The sequence below is a fragment of the Meriones unguiculatus genome, chromosome 1, assembly GCF_030254825.1.
Source record: "Meriones unguiculatus strain TT.TT164.6M chromosome 1, Bangor_MerUng_6.1, whole genome shotgun sequence".
Classification (NCBI taxonomy): domain Eukaryota; kingdom Metazoa; phylum Chordata; class Mammalia; order Rodentia; family Muridae; genus Meriones; species Meriones unguiculatus.
The window spans coordinates 95,963,231-95,972,551 of record NC_083349.1 but is presented as its reverse complement, the minus strand read 5'-3'; the positions used below and the strand labels follow the sequence as shown (position 1 = coordinate 95,972,551).

The 9,321-nt window shown below is 49.2% G+C and overlaps 2 long non-coding RNA genes across 3 annotated transcripts in view; both read left to right on the top strand.

The window, feature by feature from the left end:
• Window positions 1-26: 26 nt before the first annotated feature.
• Window positions 27-6,685, top strand: LOC132646307 (uncharacterized). The gene is made up of 2 exons (XR_009584452.1): window positions 27-141; window positions 6,598-6,685. It is a non-coding gene; the product is annotated as an uncharacterized LOC132646307 (long non-coding RNA).
• Window positions 6,686-7,273: 588 nt separating this feature from the next.
• Window positions 7,274-9,321, top strand: part of LOC132646302 (uncharacterized) — a 43,969-nt gene continuing 41,921 nt past the window's right edge. For both annotated transcript variants that reach the window (XR_009584449.1, XR_009584448.1), the window contains exon 1: window positions 7,274-7,819. This is a non-coding gene — a long non-coding RNA (uncharacterized LOC132646302). The remainder of the gene's footprint in view (window positions 7,820-9,321) is intronic.

Sequence of the window (9,321 nt, the reverse complement as noted above, 5' to 3'; positions counted from 1 at the left end):
GCAAAGATGCCAAAATCTGTTCCTCTTTCTTATGAAAAATGTAGGGGTTTTGAGAGCCCAAATTCCCAGAACCATTGCTGATGCTGTGAGCTGGCTGTGTCTGCAGGGAGTGCCAAGGCTTCCTGGGCCTGCTCCTCACGGGTGAGTGTCGAGGGACACTTCTGGAAATGATTGCCTTGCCTCCAGGACCTCCCCCATCTAGGGGGAGGCCAGGCCTTAGAACAGGCCAGCCTTCAGCCTGTTTCCTTCCAGGGCCTCAGTGAGAACTTACTCAGAGGAGAGTCCCTCCCCAGGCCTTTGTCTGGCTACTTGGAAGGTCTGGAAGGGGTGAAATTAGAAGCTTCACACTTGGACCCAGTTGATTTGGGTCAGTTTGGGAAACTCCCAGGTCCATCCTGCTTTGAGCTTAAAGCTATCCCTGCCCTGAGGGTAGACAGCTTAGCAAAAACCATCTCTGTCCTGAGCCTTGGACTAGGCCACTCACAAGCCCCAGCAGAAGGACAAAACGGCACCAGTTTGTGTGAAATCAGAACCTTCTAGGCAGTTCGGGAGTAGCAGGAACGTGGTAGTTAGGGGAGTGGGGAAACAGGGCTGTAATAAGCCCAAGTCAGACCTAGAGCAAGGCTGGGAATATGTGTAAGTCCGGGGGCCTTCTTGGGAGATCTAGTGCCTAGCACTCAGGACCAGGCTTCCCGGCCTGGGTCTGGGTAGCAGTACCCTGGATATGCTGGCTCCACTGGCCAGCTTTGCCTCTGGTCTATGCTGTTTGTATTGAGCCTGCCCGGTTTCTTCCTCGTCCTTCTTAGTCATTCGAAGAACATTTAAGTAGTCTTTGCTCCGAGGTTAGCACTCTTCTAGGTAGTAGGTCTCCAAGGGCATGTAAGATCCTGCAGGGTCGTGTCTTTGTAAAGCTAATATCTAACTCGGAAGATAAACCTAACAGCACTTGTTCACATCCAGTGTGAAAGGTAGAATCAGATAGGACATGGAAGCTGTCAGAGGATGAAAGGTACTGGAGGTCAGGGAGGAATTCCCAGTCATAGAAGACAATGAGCTGGATGAACATTTTATATGTATGTATGATCTCTGCTTCCATAAGGTGGGCTCTGGGGTTTGAACTCAGATCATCAGGCCTGGCCTCGAGCCCCTTTACCTGCTGGGCCGTCTCACTAGCCCGTATGCTATTATCCATTGAAGCAATCACGCCAATGAAAAGAGGAGAGCCTGGATGAGCCCACCTCTGCTCTAAGCAACAGAGGCCAAGCGCCTAGGAAAGGTTATGTGCCCCCCCCCCAGGATCTTCTATCTACCTTCCCACCTCCTAATCCCTCAACCTGATCAAATGTCTTGGTTCTGTCCAGAAGAGGGGAGCTTTCTCAGCTGACTCTGCTGCGAGGAGGGCTCCCATCCCCTTCTTATGCCTCCACAGCTCTGTGCAGTCAGAGGGTCCCAGATTCAGTACTCACTCCAAGCCCTCATTGCCCTCCCTTCTGTATCACCCAGATCTCACCACCTGGCAGCAGCGGTTTCCTGAGGGTCTAGCCTCAATCCTTCCACCCCAAGTGGGGACTCTCTGGCTCACACACTTGGGAAGCCTAGAGGGAAAGGGCCTAGAACATTTGGTGACACCACTGGCCACAGCTTTCCAAAGGCACCTTTGTAGGTGCCTTTGTAGGGAGGGACCCTCCGCCTGGAGCCGGCTCCAGACCCTCAACAAACTCCTTTGCTTGAAGGGAGTTGGCGGGCGGGTGTCAGAGGGCGGGAGCACTGTAGCATCTGCAGGGGCTGGGGACCACTGTGCAGCTAGCAGGCCTTCCTAGGCGCCCTGTCAACTCCCAGGCCTGAACCAGAGACCAACAGGTATGAGGCCTGGCTGGCCCGGGGGTCTGCAGAAACAGAACGTCGCGGCTTCAGGCGGTGCCTCTCTCCAGGTCTCTTCCGGGCTCCGAGGACCTACACGCCGGCGGGGAGCGGAGGGAGCGCTTTGGGGGAGGGAGAGCTCCCTGGGCAGTGCCGGGGACGAGCACGCGGAGCGCTGGCGCGCGCCCGGATCCTCCCCGCAGGCTGCGGGTGCCCGGGCCGCGGTGGCGCGGGAGGAATTCCAGCTATTTCCTCCGAGCCCCGCGGTATGTGGCCTGCTCGCCTCCCGCCGCGCGCGGCCCCGTCACCAGCTGACTGCCAGCTGCCCCTGCCCTGTCGTGCTGCTCCGGATCTCGGCCAGCCGCCCCCTCGTCCCGGGCCACTAAACCGGCCTTTCCAGCAGCCTGAGACCTGTGCCACTGTGCCAGAACCTGTCCCCGGCCCGCGTGGAAAACTCGGGAGGCTCACAGCGCCCACACTAGTGCCAAAAGTTCCTTAACCTAGTTCCCAAACCTCAGTTTCCTCTTGTGCAATGGTGACCCGGGACTACCTCATCTGTGTTGTGATAAGGTTGAGTGAGAAAAAAGAAAAGCCGGGACAAATGTCAACTGTATTTTCGTTTCTCTAGGTCATAGCTACTGTTCTTTATTTTACTTCTCTCCTAAGATCCTACTCTGGCCTCTTTCCAGCCTGGCTTGTCAGTGAAGCAGGCAGGGCAGGCCTTACTCAGAGACCTGTAGGTGGCTCACTCCTGCTGGGCCTGTTCTAGACTGGGTTCTCACTTTTTGTACCAATCTATCCATCTGTCCATCTACCTATCTACCTATCTATTTCCATATGTCAAAGTTTCCCAAGCTGGCCTCGAACTCTTGGGCCATCCTCCTACCTCAGTTCACCTAATGCTGGGATGACAAGCCATGAGCCACTGTGCCCAGCCTCTTTCTCTCAGTCTCTGTCTCTTTCTCTCTCTCTCTCTCTCTCTCGCAGCTTTAAAGGTCCAATAGTGGAGTCCTCGGTGCGTTTAAGCATTGCCCTGGAGGAAATGTAATCACTGCTTGGATGGCAGAGAGGTCAGTTATTTATGTATTTTTAAATGATGTCATTACTGTCTGAGAGCAGCCAGAAAGGTGGTTGGTGGTTAGAGAAAATTGAAGGTGCAGATGGCGATAACATGTCTGCAGGGGTGGAGTAGATAGTTTTGTGTCTGAAAAGAAGATTGCCACAGTAAACTCTCTAGAACCCCGTTTTCCTACTAGAAAGAAGACTTCTTGTGTGCTTGGCCTTTAACCCTTCTGAGTAGCCGCTGAGACAATTGTGGCAGCCAGGGCGGGGAGGAGACTGAGACAGATCCCTGGCCACCCACACCTGCCTCACCACGCCCACAGCCTCGCTGCTGCCACACAGGAGTTGGAAAGCCCCGGGTTTCACCAGGCCTAACCACCGAGCTTTTTGCACAAGCTGCCCTGCACGGAGGAGCTGCAATCTGGCGTTTCCACCGCCTGCCCTCTGTTTAGACTTTGTAACTTCCATCCCGGCCTTGTTCTAAGGCCAAGCACCAGTCATTTAAATTGATGTGTGCCCCCACCCCCACGCAGTCCCTACACAAGCGGCAGCCACAGGCTGCATATATCCAGGTGGAGAGAAAGGTACTATAAATATCCCAGGCCAGCAGAATGCAGTCTGAGCTTGTAGGCAGCGGCTCCCCACTCGCCTGCTCCTCAGCCGGGCACTTCCGGCCATCGGAGAGCCACAAAGCAGTCTCTGAAGTGGGAGGAGCGGACTTCATCAGTGTCAGAGGCTTAGGTTTCCTTTCTTCCCCTAAGAACCCTTACGGCCCAACCTGAGCCTTTGTCTTCTGTTCTGAGCCCACCTCCCTGACTCGGAAATCCCCCAGAGCTTTATCTCTTTTCCTTATTTTCTGACCACCACGTTACGCTGGAGGTGGCCGACCTCTAAGACATGCAGGCTGCTCCTTGAATTGGTGAGAAATGCCTTTAGCTGAGAAGGGAGAAGAGGACTCGCATGCACCTCACTCGGTAGAGTGCTTTGCTGGCATGCCTAAGCCCTGGGTTCAAGCCCCAGTGTCACATAAACCAGGGGTCAGCGGTAGTGGTACACTTCTATAGCCAGAAGGTAGGAGCAGGAGGCCTAGAAATTCTAGACCACCCCCTCCTACATGGCAAGCTCAAGGCCAGCCTGGGATACATGAGCTCCTGTGTCAGAGATAAAATATGACAGTAAATGCTTGCTTGGAGGCAGTGGACCTACTAGTGGAAAAGAATCGGAAAGTATGTACAAAGAGCAGAGGCAGCTCCACCAGAAAATGGTGGTAAGTGTGAGAGATTCTCTGCATCGGGTCTGCCTGGTCTCATGTTTGGTGAGACACTGTACATTCAGGAGGATCCTGTTTCCTTTTACACCCGACTGAGGAAAACAAGGGGTTAATGAGGCCTGTAGGGCAGTCTGCACCCTGATGGCTTGGAGAAAGGGTAGAAGGAATATGGCAGGTTTGAAGATAAATGGAACGGATATAAACCACCATTCTTCAAATGGGGCTGCAAAAATAAACTTTAAAGTAAATCCCTATTTAAAGTAGAGTTGGTAAGTCTTCTAAAAATACAGTCACATCCCTCTTCTGGCGTGAGAGCCAACTCTGGGCACTGACAAAAAAACGCTCTGAAAGCACTGAATCCTACTTAGAAGGTACTGCTGACCCCCTATTTCCCAGACTTTAAAACGGAAGATAAACACGCCTGAAGCTCTAGCACTTGGGAGGCTGAGAGAGAATGCTAAAGTGTTGTAGGCCAGCCGAGGAGAGAGAGGCAGAGACAGAAAGAGAGAAACTTGATGGGGGGGGTAGGAGGGGTTGTTACTGAGGACACACAGGCTGAGTAACTCCCCCTGCACACTCATCTTGTCCCCAGGGCCGTGTGTTACTCTACGTTGTGGGATCATAAACCCCACTGTTTCTTTAAGCAGGAAATGATTCCTCTGAAGTCTTTGACTGCCTTTCACAATGAGCGCAACCTTCCCATTGCACTCAGCTCCCTCTACCAGGCTCAGCTGTGAGGGAGTCCCCACAAGGTGTCATACAGGAAGTGAACCACCCAAGAGAGAAGAATGAAAACCAAGTGCAGATTGACTTCATCACCCTGGATCAGACTTTGGGGGGTATAATAACAGGCGGTTTGCTCCCAACGTATTTAGGCCCAGTATAATTTGGAAAAAGGGTTCCCTGGTGTAACACAATCCCTGTTGCACAAGGAAGTATAATTACATTGAAACTCAACTCGGGCATATGTCATTTCTTCCAAGAAGATGGGCTCCAGAGATACCTGTACCAGCCTAAGGGCCTAAGGCTCTGGCCTGGTTTCGGTCACACTATAGCATAAGGGTCATTTGGGACATTAGCCACTTCTTGTCCTGGTTGTGAGACTTTGGGGGAGCCTCTGGCTATAAGAGTCATTTACACCCAGCCACCTCCTGGTTATAGCTTGATATGGCCTTGGCCAGCATATAAGGAAGATCACCAGGCGGTTAATCACAGGTTTTTCATCTTCTCCACTTCCCTGAATGCTTAGCATTCCTGGTTGCCCCAGAGGAGGTCTGTGGGCTCAAGGACCTTCCTGCTCTGCTCCCAACACAACTGAACCATAGTCACTGAACCTGATGGCTTTCCAGAAGTACCCAGAAAGCCTGCTCCACAGCCACGGTATGCAAAAGGAAATGTCCCCAGTAATAAAATTCCAGATGGATTCAGACCTTGGTGATGACCAAGGTCAGAGTCAGAGCCAAGTCAACCCTTCCTGTGTGCACAGGGCAGCCAAATGGTATTTTTGCTAAAATTGACATAATAAGGCCAGGAAACTAAGAAGGGAACAATGAGACATGGGGAGTCCCGAGGGAGGGAAATGGGGAAGGCAACAAAACAAAGTGGAAGTCGGAGGCTGCTAGTGGGTAGAACAAGAACAGGAAAGGCAAGAAGGAGTAGGAGCTTAGGATAGACCAACCAAGATGAAATATGCATGAAAACCTCATATGGAAACATTACTTTGTAAGCTAATTTTAAAATTGTTTTATATATTGGTCATGGTGGCACATGTCTCTAATCCCAGCACTCAAGAGGTAGAGGTAGGTGGAGCTCTGTAATTTCGAGAGCAGGAGACTTTCAGAACTAGGATTACAACCAGATATGGGGGAACAGAAATCAGCAATTGAATTACACAATTACCTTATGCCTACCCAACCTGGTCTACATAACTAGTTCTATAGCAACCAGGCTTGACAGTGATACTCTGCCTCCCCACCCCAAACAAAAACAAATAAACAAACAACAACAAACACCTTTTTATGGTTGGTAAGTTCCTATTGCTGAAGACATCATTCCATTCAGAAACAGGGTCCAGGGGCCCCTGAGCTGGAACTGACCTGAATGCTGAACTCCCTGAAGACTGGTTTCCATGGTACCAGAAGGAGCTGGCAACGAACAGTCCTATCCATCTGTGATGCTTACGAACCACAACAACCAGCAGGGTACAATAACCCTGAAGGTACAGCTCTGACACACATAGCTTGGCAATAACGAACAGCTCTCTTATTGGACTTAAGAGCCAATCAGCAAGAGAGCTGAAAACCCAGATAACTAATCAGTGCTATAGGAGAATCTATAACCACTAACTAACTAAAACAGCACAATCCCTAGCAATGATCTCTAAACATCTGTCCTTAAATCCATAGATAAGGGTAGTCTTTACCCCTCATCAAGGAAACTTTGCAACAGACAGAACCCACTGTAAAAAAAAAAAAAAAATACAACCAATCAACATACAGAGCTATGCAGGCCAGTCCCAAAGGATAGTCTACAAAACACTCCTACATGGAAAACATTGTAGAAGAATGAGTGGGAAAATAGTAAGAGCCAGCGGATCAGGGACTTTGCTGTGAGATTGTGTCTCCTGGTAACATCAGAAGCTTCATCCATAGAGTCTCACCCACATGACCGCCAAAAATGATCTGAACCAGGAAGACACCAACAAACATGCCAAACTGCACAGGAAAAAAAAAATCACTCAAGAACTCAACCCTACACAACTCCAGGCAACCGGGTAAAGCTGGGATTGGGAGAGGTGGCCCTCCCCCGAGTGTGCTGGCTGGTTGGTGCCAGGAGAGTGGCGTGATAGACCTGACCCTTTCCCTGTTGTTTTGGGGAGGATTATGGAACCTCAGACTAGAAAAGCCACTGAATTTTGAAACCTCAGTGAACCATTCATTCTGTAGGAACTTGGAAGATGCTGAGAGCAGTACAGATGAAGGAGGCCTGGCTTGTAAAGTTTCAGAGGGAAGCAAAGACTGTTGGGCCCTTTTTATGAAGAATCTGTGGTATCTAGACTGCTGGAGCTGAAGAATCTGCTGTGATTAATAAGAGAACAGAATGCTAAAGTAAAACCTTTGCTTTGCTAACATAATGGATGCTGGTTAGCTGGGGCTGCAGAATTATCTGTGGCTAAGAAGACGCCAGCACCACAGAGGTGATGTCTTCTGGGAAGTGTGTCCTCAGAGCCAGCACGCAGAAGCTGTGTTCCACAGGCTGCCAAGGTTTTACCTCCTGCCGGAAGCTGAACTTGGTAGTGGAAGAGTCACCCCAGTGGTACTGGTTTTGAAGACATGAAGCAGTTGTGGAGAGCAGCTGGGGCTCGGCACTGTGTGGCAGGCCTGGAATCTTGGAAGAGAGCCCAGGAGAGGCTCTTGGTGAAGGTGTAGCCCAGTTACAGCAAGAGACTCCAGCGTTTTGGGGGATGCCAGCACCATGGATGACCACCAAGAACAGCAGCAACAGCGGAATTGAGCCAGCTGGAACCTGGAAGTCAAGCAGTGTGTGCTGCAGAGGGCAGAGCCAGAGAATGACCCAAGCCCCTTGGAGGAGCCCAGAAGACCATGCGTGAATCCCAGACACTGGACGGTGAGTTATTTACACTGTAGGAGTGTGGTTTTGCTTTGTTCAGGCTGTGACTGTGCCCTGTTTCTTCCCTCTTGAAGTAAGAAAGCATTTAATTTAGGTTTGATTTTACAGGAGCCCACAGCTGAAAGAATTTCAAATTTTAAAATACTTTGGATTTTAAAAGAGACTGCTATTTTAAAGATACTGAATTTTTAAAGACTGTGAGATCTTTAAAATTTGGAGTGTTTATGTAATAATGTATCAATCTTGGGAAAGAACAAGACAGGAAGGGTTATAGTTTAAAAGCGATGTGTTTTACGTATCAAGCTGACAAGGGATCAATTGTCCTGGCTAGTTTTATGTCAGCTTGTCACAAACTAGAGTCATCTGAAAGGAGGGAATCTCAATTGAGAAAATGCCCCCATAAGATCCAGCTGTAGGGCATCTCTTACACTGTGATTGATGGGGAGGGCCTAGCCCATAGTGGGGGGTGCCACCCTTGTGCTAGTGGCCCTGGGTTCTATAAGAATGCAAACTGAGCGAGCCAGTAAGCAGTATCCCTCCATGGCTTCTGCATCAGCTCCCTTTCCCTGCTTGAGTTTCTGCTTGAGTTTTTGATGATAAAGTAATATATGGACCTGTGAATGAAATAAGCCCCTTTTCTCCTTATGTTGTTTTTGGCCATGATGCTTCATCCTAGCAATAGCAACCCAAACTAAAACACAAGGAAAGAATCCATCAACTGGTTGTCCAGTACCAAATGGTCAGCCCTGAAAACATGCATACAAATAATATTGTATGGACTCAATAGGTTATGTTTGGGTATATATGAGTGTTTGCAGATATACACAAGTCATTTATGTGTGCAATAACAATTGATGAAGAAACAGGCCGTGAATTTGAAGGAGAGCAGGGAGGGGTACCTGGATGGATATGGAGGAAGGAAGAAAAAAATGTTATAATCACAATCTCAAAAATAAACAAAAAAATAATAATAAAGTTACATAAGTCACTTATTACCTACTTTGGTCCATAGGCTGAGGAGACCCAAAGATACATTTTAGCTTTTGTCTTCAAATAGTTATATCAAGGCTAAAGAGATGGCTCAGAAGATTAAGGAACTGCTTAAAAGCAAACAATAAAAAGCAATGTGACCCACATGGCAGAAGGAGAAAATCAACTCCCTCCAGTAGTTCTGACTTTCACACATCCACTGTGGAGTGTGTCTCCCTCCCCCAACACACAGAGAGATGGAAAAAATAATAAAGTTAAATCAATGGCTGAAGGCGATGGTGGCACACTCCTGTAATCCCAGTACTTGGGCAGGCAGAGGCAGTCAGATCTCTATGGTTTGAGGCCAGCCTGGTCTACAAAGTGAGTCCAGGACAGCCAAGGCTCTTGTTACACAGAGAAACCCTGTCTCAAAAAAATAACAACAACAAAAAATAATTGGGAGATGGCACAAAAGTATTTCAGTTTTTAGCTTCTTCCCCCAAATCTGAAGAACTAGTCATAGTATCATG